This window comes from Vicia villosa, linkage group LG1, assembly GCF_029867415.1.
Source record: "Vicia villosa cultivar HV-30 ecotype Madison, WI linkage group LG1, Vvil1.0, whole genome shotgun sequence".
In the NCBI taxonomy this organism is placed as follows: Eukaryota; Viridiplantae; Streptophyta; class Magnoliopsida; order Fabales; family Fabaceae; genus Vicia; species Vicia villosa.
The window spans coordinates 93,911,292-93,923,246 of NC_081180.1; positions in this window are offsets into that span (position 1 = coordinate 93,911,292).

The following is an 11,955-nucleotide window of genomic DNA, read 5'->3' on the forward strand; positions in this document are numbered from 1 at the left end:
ATCAATCGAGTTAAAAATAAAAGGTGTCTGTGATGGTTGACTCTTTTCCCTTTGAACCGATGTATGTTGTGCAATCTTGTCGTTCCTCAATCTGTCTTGCATAGCCATAAGGCCTGTAAGTAAACCACACAAATGTTACACATATGAAACACAATGAGTTCAAGCAAAAAAATGCAGATAGATAAACTCCAAAGACGCATCTCCGATTTTTGGGAACCAAAATGTTGAAAAATTACAGAGATACATCTACTAAATTTTCTACAACTCACATTAGCGTCAATGGCGAAAATGTAGTTCCTCAAAACATCAAAATAGTGCATGATCAATAAAAGTACTATCAAACATGTTCCTCATTTACATAATATGTATAAACTACCTATTTCATAACCTAATCCTCAATTTCTACAAATTTATCTAAAAACTCAAAAAAATTTAGAAAAATAAAAAACTTATAAATTGTGAGTTTACTTTGGTGTTGAGTGAGCTCTTTGATGGACTTGATGTTGATAGAAGAAGCTTTGAAGTTGGTTGAATGATTTTGAGAGAATGTGAGTTGAGAAAGTTTGAGAAACTTGAGAGGTTTAAATATAGTATTTTTAGAAGTGAGGAAGAAGAAAGGGTTGTGGCGCGTTTTTGCTCAAACAACGTCCGAAGATGCCTCTCTGTAATTCCACGGAGATGCATTTTTGTATTTTTTTCTCCATTGCCTTAGGGCCTAATTCAGGAATGTATTGAGTTGGAGTGCGTATGGAGATGTATCTCTAGAATCTAGGGGCATTATTATATTTTCATGAGGGCGTGGTAGTAATTTATAGGGTGCGTTAAGTATTTCTTGTTTTTTTAATTAAAGATGGCCTAGGCCCAAAAGAAATATTAGAACGAGACTAATCGAGGTGTAGCCATTCTAACCGAATCAATAACGACTAAATTTCAAACATGAACAAGGCAAACCTCTGATTTGTTTTTATCATCACCTAGATCACATCCAATAGTTGCTAAGGTACCAAGGTAGTAATTTTCCTCTTGATATACATGGACAACTTTCACTTCCTAATCCATAACAATTATCTTCCTAATGCGTTGAGTTAGACTCCAATCCATACCAATGGTGATTATTTGAACTGTTGAGTGCAAGTGTGAGTGGTTAAAGTCCCACATTGTCTATGAATGAGTGAAATGTTAATTTATAAGAGAGAGGACCCATTTACCTAACACCTTAAGGTTTTGGGTTGAGATGTCGTATCTCCCTCTCTTGTGGTACTGGAGCAATAGTCGCAATAGTCTCATTGATGTTTCTGACTCTCCCGAACCTCCCAACAGTGATATGAGAGCCGTGATTCGACTTGGTGAGAGGAGAGACTCACACTTATTAAGGAGAATTGGTGTCTCTCTTGTGGTCTTGGAGCATTGATGTTATTAGTATAAAAAATTACTTTTCTCTTTTACTAAAATAAAACCAAACATTGTTTAATATAGTTTTTTTGTCCCATTCTACTTTTTACACGGATGATTTTGGACCCTTCTCTAGAATATCCTATCGAACATTTGTCATAGGATTTGTACGAGGTTTTGTTGTTTCTACGACTACATGTCAACGTCAAATGTGTTTCCACAAAAATATAACACAAATAAATAATAAACCAACTATAGTACAACTTGTGAGAAAATAATGTCAAATCGTAATATATCACTACTTTACAAATAAAAGTGTTATATAGTGTATATGTAATTCTAAAAAGTTCACGCACTTATACCACATTATGTTATTTTGTCCCCAAATATAATCACTTCAATTGGTATAAACAAATACGAAGATTAATGTTCCGTAGGTCCATCAATTTCTAACATCTCATAGGTCAATATCATCGAGACAAATGGATGATTTTTTAATATTGCATCTCATTTAGATTAATAAGGTTGCGCTGAATTTGCATGAATTTTAATATTTAGTATATTTGTAAATTACTAGTGACATTTCACGACAGTGTTGGCGAAACAATTAATAAAAAAAGCTCACATTTTGATTGAGTCAACTAAAATCGTAAAATGCGACAAACTTTTAAATAAATATAAGAATGAAAGTTGAATCCAATATAATATACTAGTATTTGATAGAGAGAACGTATGTGGTTGTTGTGTCAAGTGGCATATTTGTTTTATAACATTTTTTTTTTTTGCTAAATCAGACTATCGCAACGTTTATATATATGTTAAATTTTTTAGTTGAAAGAACTACTATCAACCAAAAAAAATTCGTTTAAAGCATTTTCAAGAACTCTCTATAGGAAGGTAAGAGCTACTCCACCCTTTATTAGTACAAACACATAAGAATGACGGAGAAACCCAAATCTACCGGGCCTACCCGAACTCGAATTTGAGTTAACAGCTAAAAATTCAAGTTAATTGGATTCGGGTACCATCTGATATTTCGGATGCGTGCTTGAATAGTGTGAAACCCGCACTTAAAATTCGAATCACATCCGATATATATATATATATATATATATATATATATATATATATATATATATATATATATATATATATATATATATATATATATATATATATATATATATATATATATATATATATATATATATATATATATATATATATATATATTAAGTATTTTGCTGCGGGTCTGGGTTTGGGTGAAAAAACTCGAACCTAACGGGTGTGAGCGTGAGTGTTATTTTGCCACCGAAATAATCTTTGGATTCGAATTTGGGTGGTGATTTCGGATGCAGGTTTGGGTAGTGTGAAACTCGCACCTGACCCGACCTATTGTCATCCCTAAACAAATGATAGTATTTGGAACCAGCGCCGTCTCAATTTTTTTAGAGGTCCTGTATAGATTAATCATTTTAATCATGACAAAATAATTAGAGAATCTATTTAGCTTCATTTTAATAGTGGTAAATATTTATGAGTTTTTATTGAATTACAGTTTAATTATAAGAATTTTGAGGTACTATACGATAGAATGTCTTGTACACCCTTAGGCTATGTTTGGGAGTTTGGAGGGGAGGGGAGGGGAAGGCTTCCAAAAACAAAATTTTAAAAAAATATAGAAAAATATTTGACATTTTTTGAAAAAATGAATTTGTTTAGAATAATAAAAGAGTTATTATCATTACTAAATTTTTAATTTTCAAAATAGTATAACAACCTAAAAGATATTTGGAAAATTTATGTAAGCCCTTCAAAACCCTCCAAAACCCTTCTTCAATACAATTTTTGAGTTCCCCCATTTTATGGGGTTTTTGGTGTTATGAATAAACTCAAACCCTCCAAAACCCTCCTACCCAAAACCTTTTTATCATTTTCACCCAATTCCTTCTATTTTCTAAAGCCCTCCCCTCCCTTCCCCTCCAAACTCCCAAACATAGCCTTAAAGACGTCATTGTTTAGGACTAACAATGTCACATGTATATTATTATGTATATTATTGAATTATTTGATTTGTACACTTAATCTTTTAGATTGATTTTTTATGAAACAATTAGATCATTTAGATTTACGATTTAGATGAAATTATTAAGAATATAATATGCTTAACTTCATACCAGGGTCGGTCCCGACTTTTTAGAGGCTCAGGGCAAAAAAATAAATGGATCCCTAATCAAACAATTAAATAAATAAAGAAGAATCTCGAAGACAATATCAAAAATATAAAGTCTTGGTTGTTTCTAACCATAAAATGAATTTCAATGCAGATAAGTAGTCATCTGCAAATCATTAAAGAATTTGAAATCGAAATATATTTAACTAAATTAAATATTAGAATCTTTTAAGTGTCTTAACTGCTCTAATTTCTAATCAACATCCACATTTCAAAGAAATAAAAGTGACATTTTTTCTTGCTTTAATTGTAGAAAACCAAATCATATGACTAGAAAATGTAGGAGTAGATGTAAAGTATGTTGTGGTCCTACTCCTAATATGCAAGTTTACCTAATTGGTAAAAAGTTTATTTCTATGATAAAAAATAATAAATTAAAACATAAGTGACAATAAATTTGATTTCATCATACAAATTTGATAACAAATGAGTTAATTGATGACAAATTTTATATATTTAATTATAAATATAAATAGTTATTAAAATTTAATCTAAAATAAATTAAAATAAAATTATAAGGGTTACAATAAATAACCATAAAAAATAAAATTTAATTTAAATGAGAATGAATTAATTAGCAATGTATTATATTATATTATATCTATCTAATATACATCATACAATAGAATAAAGCAAGATGAGTTCTTTGGCAAGTTTGCCACTTGGAATTCTCTCATGCATTGTTTTATTTATATTTTTGCTATAAAAGGAAAGTTTCTTATAATATCTTATTATTATTTTTATATTATTTTATAAATAATTATTATTTTTATATTATTTTATAAATAATATACAACTTCAGTTTGTATTGGGTCACGTTTCAGAATCAATTTTATCTAAGCCATGCAATAATTCCTCTTTGTAATAACCAATGCTATGTTGGTTCATATTCTCTCAAAAGATGCATAATTGCTTCGAAAAAAACAAAAACAACAAATTCATTTGGTTCTCAATGCAAGCCCTTCAATTCTAATTTCTCTCCTCTCAATCTAACTTTTCTTTTTCCGATCCCTTCTCATCAATGTTACTTCTCCCAATTTATATATAATGGAACAAACAAAAGGACAAAGGAAGCCTGATCAGAACCATCCTTTTCTTAACCCAAATCCCTAAACAGAAAAACACTAATTTCACAAAATTCTTGCGCTCCTCTTCTTCGTCAGCTACTCTTCTCACTGGTTTGTTTTCAAACTCCAATTTTTATCCCAATTTTTCTTACAATTTAATATCAAATCATACAATTTATTTATCGATTTAATTCCCAATCTCATCCAGAGTATGAAATAATATTTATGTGAATTTGTAATTGAGAGATTTTGTTGTTATGATTGATGATTTGGTTTGCAGAACATTGCAAATGTAGAACTGCCACCAACTCATCCAATTAGGCCCGACCTTGCTCTGAACTTCTCCATTTTTTACTATGAAATCCTTAACTCTCCTGATCGTGCCTGCAATCTTGCAAAACAGGTTAGAGTTTCAGAGGCTGGTTGTCATGTGCTATTACTATGTTATGTATTATTTCCTTTAACTCTATTTGATTTAAATTTGGGATGTTTGGTGAGAAAATATGAAGTTTTATTGTTTTAATGTGTTCCATATTAATTTCTCAGAGATTCTATTTTTTATTAAATGTTGCTTTATTAAAATTCTTTTTTATTTGATAATTCTTTTCTTGAATCTTCTTCCCATATTTCCTGGCGTTAGAAATTCATAATTTTAATTTGGATGAAGCACTGACTAAGTTGACGCCTTTGTTTGAAATAATTTATGGTTTTGGTGATGGTTGTATTGAGGATAATATGATGTTTCAGAATAGTTTTCTTTGTTGGTGTTTGGTTTAGGGTGATAGTGTCAAATACAAGATTTCTCACAGTTTATTCTTTCTTATATTATATCTTGATACATTTCATAATCAACTGTAGTTTCGAATATAATTTAACATTTTCTCTTCACAGAACCAAAACCATCTGAGTTGTATGGGAAATATATTTGAAAGATAGAAAACTTTTCTCAAATTACCCTAAGGGAACTTCGTAGTAATGCATTTGAAATTGGAAATAACAAGTGGTATGTGGCTTTTGGATTTCAGATATGTAAGATTGGCTCTGTTTGGTTTGATGATTGATTTCAAGTAATAAGAGTTGTATCAATTTGTGCAGATTTTTTGGAAGCTTTCGGCTTATCATTATTGAACTCATTGTTTGGGAGTTATTTCTTCTTCCTCTGTCTTCAAATTCTACTACTATCTATGACAGCATAACCATATATGTATCCCAATGATTAATATATTATTATTGAACTCAACAACCATTTATTTTATTTATGCAGAGAAGGAAGGAATAAGTTCCAAGTTTAATGACCATGAATATGCTTTGTAATTCAATCCCTTTACAATCAGAGGCAATAGAAGAAGATTCATAGGGATCATGAGCATGTGTTTCTATTCATTCTATGAAGTTAGTTTTTAAATCTTACGTTTGAAGTTATATATGAGTGGAGAGTAATTGAGTGTCATACTTCATCTGTTATAGCTTGGTAGTTTCGGTTGCAGTGCGTGCTCCAGCAATAGTCTCAAGTTCACCTTTCCAATTGGGAATCGTAAAGACTGTTTAAACTTTGTTTTAGTGGTGTTATTAAATACGTTTTCCTTTACTGGTACACTTGGATATGCATGAATTAACTTGCAGTTGTTCGTAATGGTAATAGTTATTTGCTTTGTACCTGCAAAAGATAGCTCATAAGAAAGATGCTTCTTTACTGTATTATCGCCTTAGCACTATCGAGGTGCATACGTGGGATAGTTTTATGAATATGCTATTATGTAATTTACATTGACATCTCTGCTATTTCTAGCTTTGTTTGGTTTGCATATCATTTATTGTTTTTCTAGGTTTGCATACTAGGTCAACTTTTATCTTTGTACTATGGTACTTTTAGCTACTTCACTTTTGACAATGTTAATGTTATCTTTTATTTTATTTTTCAAAGGATCAATTTTTAAGTATGGTTGGCATTCTTCTATTGTAGTTCCCCATAAAAAAAGGAAGTATGGTTTTCAATTTTCAAGTAGTTGGTATTCGCCTACTGATGCAATATTGTTTGACATTTAGCAGAGTAATTTTTAATGAAATTAAGCATCAATTTTTGTCTTTTTTTTCACTCTTTGTGAACCTTAACTTTTTGTTACAATTTTTTTGACATATCAACTCAAGATTGAATGGGTCAACTTCTGTCTCTAAAACTTATAACAATCCTTGCTTAAAACATTCTCCAGAATTTCAAGTGAAGGAAGTAGAGGTGCACATAAATCTCCATCTCATGATAAACTAAGCAACAACCTTCATTGTAATAATATGAATTATTTGTAAAGTAGGATTAATTTATTCAAGAGCATTTTGAATTTGGATGATAAGATAATAGATTATTTTCACTTAACTAAAATGGGAGTTTTGTTTCACATTATAGTTTTTTAATTTAACTATATTATACTCAAATTCAATTTACAACAATATAATTAATCTATATATATAATTCAATTAAATAATAATTAGACAAAATAATTTTTTTTTACCATGGATGGTTTTTTATTCCTTTTTTTTGGTTAAGTTTATTTTTCATTATTTTGAAATAAAATAAAAATTAAATCATTTTTAAATTATTTGTTGTTTTTATTAAATAATTTTTTTAAAATTAATTAAAAATTTTAAAAAATATTTGAAGGAATAGGGGGCTCCTTCCTCCTTTTAGGATAGTTTTTATTTTATTTTGTTTTATTTATTTCTTATTCATTTAATTTAATTTTGTTAACGAATTTTAATTATTGATTAATAAATAAACCATAATAACTTTGGATTTGGTATTTTGTTTTCATTTTTAAAAAATAATAATTAAATTTTTTAGAACCCTAAACATATCTTTCCCCTTTTGTCCTGTGCCTCGCACGAGTATACACACTAGTATATAAAAATCTAAGTACTATGAAATCCATTAATTACCCTCTGATTAAAATTAACAATTAAACTAATTACAATGGGTAGATTAGACATTTTGTAACACTACTATCACCATATTGATTTGACATTTATTGCATCTGATGTGTCAACACATTTCATTTTCATACAATATTTATTTATTTTTTATCACTAAAATCACATCATCATTATTAGTATTCAAGTAACAAAAGTAATAATGCTAATTTGAATTCTTTACACCTAGTAATCATGTACATGCATAGATGTGGAAAATGGAAAGTCACATTTCAAATAACCACCAAGGTACAACTTTCCACAAAACTCTTGAGTTCTTCGAGCTACCAAATCAATTGAACTATCACCATATTGAACTATTACATAAACCCAATGCCTCTCCATTTCAATCCACAAAACTTATCTTCATGTTATTGATTCCATGATATTTAATTTGTGTGGCTACAGATTCAAACTATGAGCCCTCTATTACACCCTCTCTACTACAACCTCTCTATTTGTTTTTAGGCTCTGAAATTCTGTGGAGCCATAACCCATGGCTAATCAACATCATTCCCCTTCCGCCATTCTTCCATTAATGCCTTACAATAGTGGTCTTATTTCATGATAATTATTTTTCATTGCAAACATATTCAAAATTCCAATCATCCTGTAGTTTTTCTTAAGATTATTGTCTCTGAGAGTCTTCCTTAATCAATGAGTTGAATAATAAAAAATGACTCAGGCAATGTTTCATGTTTTTGCTGCAAATATAATATTCGCTTCAATATTTTGCAATGGTGTTTCAAACCAGCTTCCCGGCATGCAATTTAGGAACAAGTAATCAATGACAATGACATTCCAATTTTTCTGAATCAGACATCAGAGATTGTTATTAGAAATTTTGTATATATTCATGTGCTTGAGTTGATGCTTTTTTGCAGGTATTGGCCCCGGGAGAAGCGAAGGATTCTACTGAAGTGATATCAGACTTTTTAGGAAGAAAACCCTCGATTCAAGCTTACTTCCAGAACAAAACAAAATACAGTACTTTATAAGGTTTTTTTTTCTACAGCTATTTGTCCATTGACAATATTTATTGGTGCCTACTTACAATGGCTTTTTAGGACCACCCGTTATCCAAGCATAATAGCTCAGTGTAAAAAATAGTACTTTTATTAATTAATACTATTATTATAGATAGTTATTGTATTTTGCTGGAAGAATAGTAGAGTCGGAATCATCATCACCGGATTTTTAAAAAATTCGTAGTTTTTACTGCAAAATTAAATTGATAACTAACAATCAATAATGGATTATTATTTCTATTTTTAAATTTAATATATATCTATAAAAAATTTAAATACTATATAATTCATTAATTACCTTCTAATTAAAACTAACAATTAAACTAATTATAATGGGCAGATTAGACATTAGTATTTTCCGTTTTTATTTTAGCAGCATTCTTTTCTTTTTTTTCCCATTTTGTAGGATGGAGTAACATTGCTGCTAATCAATTTAAGCAATCAGACTAATAAGTCTATCTACAAAAAGCTCAATACTTTAATCAAAATTAATATCCACTTAATATAAATTTATTATTTATTGAAATCAATTAATAATTAATTTTTATTAACAAATCTGATGGCTTAATTTCATTAATTACTGAAATTGTTTTAAAAATTGTACACTGAAAAGACAATTGTAAATAAAAATATTCTATATCGAATAATAATTATATATCTAATTATTAAATACACTTCTATAAACCAAAACAAAAGATTCACCAAATCTTTTAACAAAGAAACATTTTCATTTTACATAGCTGAAGCATTAAGATAAATGGGTCAAATGTTTTATATGCCCGAAAAAAAGTTTCTATGGTTTCTGCTTAATGCCTTAATGGTTCCACTACGTGCAGTGAACTCTATTTACCCTATAAATAACAAAGCCAATCAAAACTTGAATTACTTTATATAATAACATTTTACTTACAAACAAGGATTAAAATTTAATAAATAATAATATTTAAAACAATCTTACTCTAGATCCTCTAAAATTAGGTCCATGTTTTATCTTATATGTTCAATGAAGATTCCGCCGATTTTAATTTCAATTTTGTCCACCAAATTTATAGGGCCGTCTTTCAGGGCGTGCAAGGCGGCTTACTGCACATGGCCTCAAATTTTTTACAATTAAATTGTAACTAAATAGGACCCCATAAATCTTTACCACTATTAAAATGGAGTTAAATAAGACCTCTAATTATTTTATTATAGTTAAATCTTTACCACTATACGGTTTTTTCAAAAAAATCGTTACCAAAACCTGCCTTTGACAACGGAGGAGGGAAAATCAAAATTCACTAACATTACATGGGTGTAAATGTCTATTAACCCTTTTGTGGTTGAGGCCTAAAATGTACTATCAGCCTTTTTGCCTATGATCGTGAGGTTGAATTGACGGGAGCTGTTATACATTTTAGGTTTGGAAACATTGACTAATATCTAAAATAGGTTTAATAAATTTGTGGATTCAACTGGGGTTTGTTAACTCATCTAGATTCACGGATAGATGTGAACATATCTATGATATACCAACTATTGATTGATCATTTAATGTCTATCTTTTAAGTATTTCTTTTGTTGTTGTTTTATATAATTGAAGTTTTAAAAATGGTTGTACGATTTATTATAAATACAAATCAATGCTTAAGCGTTGGTATTGTACGATTTATTATAAATACGAATCAATACTTAATTTTTTTTTATATATTATTAGTATATTATTGAAACTACGTAAATATTTATGAACCGATCACAATGTAGTCACTATCATACTTTTACATTTCTAAATTTGTAAATATGATCTAATGAGAAAATTGAAAATTTTAATTTAATGAGGAGCTGTCATACATTGTAGATTGTAAAAAAAATATAAATACAATATAATAAGAAAGTTTTAAAACTGAAATTTGACGGGAGCTGTCATACATTTTAGGTTTGAAAAAATGGGGTAATATCTAAAATAAGTTAATAAGTTTTTTAAGTTAAATCATTTGGATTCAACATGGATTTGTTAACTAATCTGGATTCACGGGTAGATGTGAACATATCTATGATATGCACCTATTTATTGATCATTTTAATATCTATCTTTTAATTATTTTTTTTGTAGTTGTTTTATATAATTGAAGTTATAAAAATGACTGTACGATTTATTATCAATATAAATCAATGTTTAAAAGTTGGTATTGTACGATCACAATGTAATCATTGAAACGTGTAATGTGGATCCAAACGAGACCCGTGCGACAGCACGGGTTTCTTACTAGTTAAAACATAAAAAATACATTGAAATGAGAATTGGCATGGTCTTATCTAACTTGTGAAAAGAGAGTATTTATGTAAAACTTAACGTTCTTAAAATATGGAAGCAATACAAGTTATAAAAAATACATTGAAATGAGAATTGGCATGGTCTTATCTAACTTGTGAAAAGAGAGTATTTATGTAAAACTTAACGTTCTTAAAATATGGAAGCAATACAAGTTATGAAAGAGAGTACTTATGTTAACGTTCTTAAAATATGGAAGCAATACAAGTTATGAAAGAGAGTACTTATGTAAACTTTTTAAAAATATGGAAGCTAAGAAGTTTCGAACTGATACCACTAGGATCCTAAGAGATGCAAATGCCGCTGAGCCACAGGTCACAAGATGTTTAATGATTACGCTAAACGTTATATATTTTATTGCTGCAGTATTATATTTTTTTAACTACACCTCAAATTTGAGGCCTCTAATGTTTTGAGGCCCTGGGCTGTGGGCCAGCTTGCCCGGGCTCAGGGCCGGCCCTGCTTCATACTACCTCCATTATTAAAAATAGGGTTAATAGGCATTTACACCCCTGTAATGTTAGCGAATTTTGCTTTTCCCCCCTCCGTTGCCAAAGACAGGTTTTGGCAACGATTTTTCTGAAAAAAACCGTTGCCAAAACCTGTCTTTGGCAACGGAAGGGGGAAAATCAAAATTCGCTAACATTACAGGGGTGTAAATGCCTATTAACCCTTAAAAATATTATACATAGTGAATATATGTTTTTATATAATTGAGACATTCTTTGAATTTTGTTGTATATAATACTCTGGAAAAAAAATCAATTTAAACTTTAAATAACTTAAAAATAATTAAATAAGAGAAATATATGAATTTTGAATAATGGATAACGAGGTATGGCAGTGCTCATCATCTACTTTAATATATAAAAATCGATTACCACCAAAATTCCTTGATTACCCTAATCACAATTAATTTAAGATGGTTTTACATACCCCTGAGAGTAATTACACACCTAATCA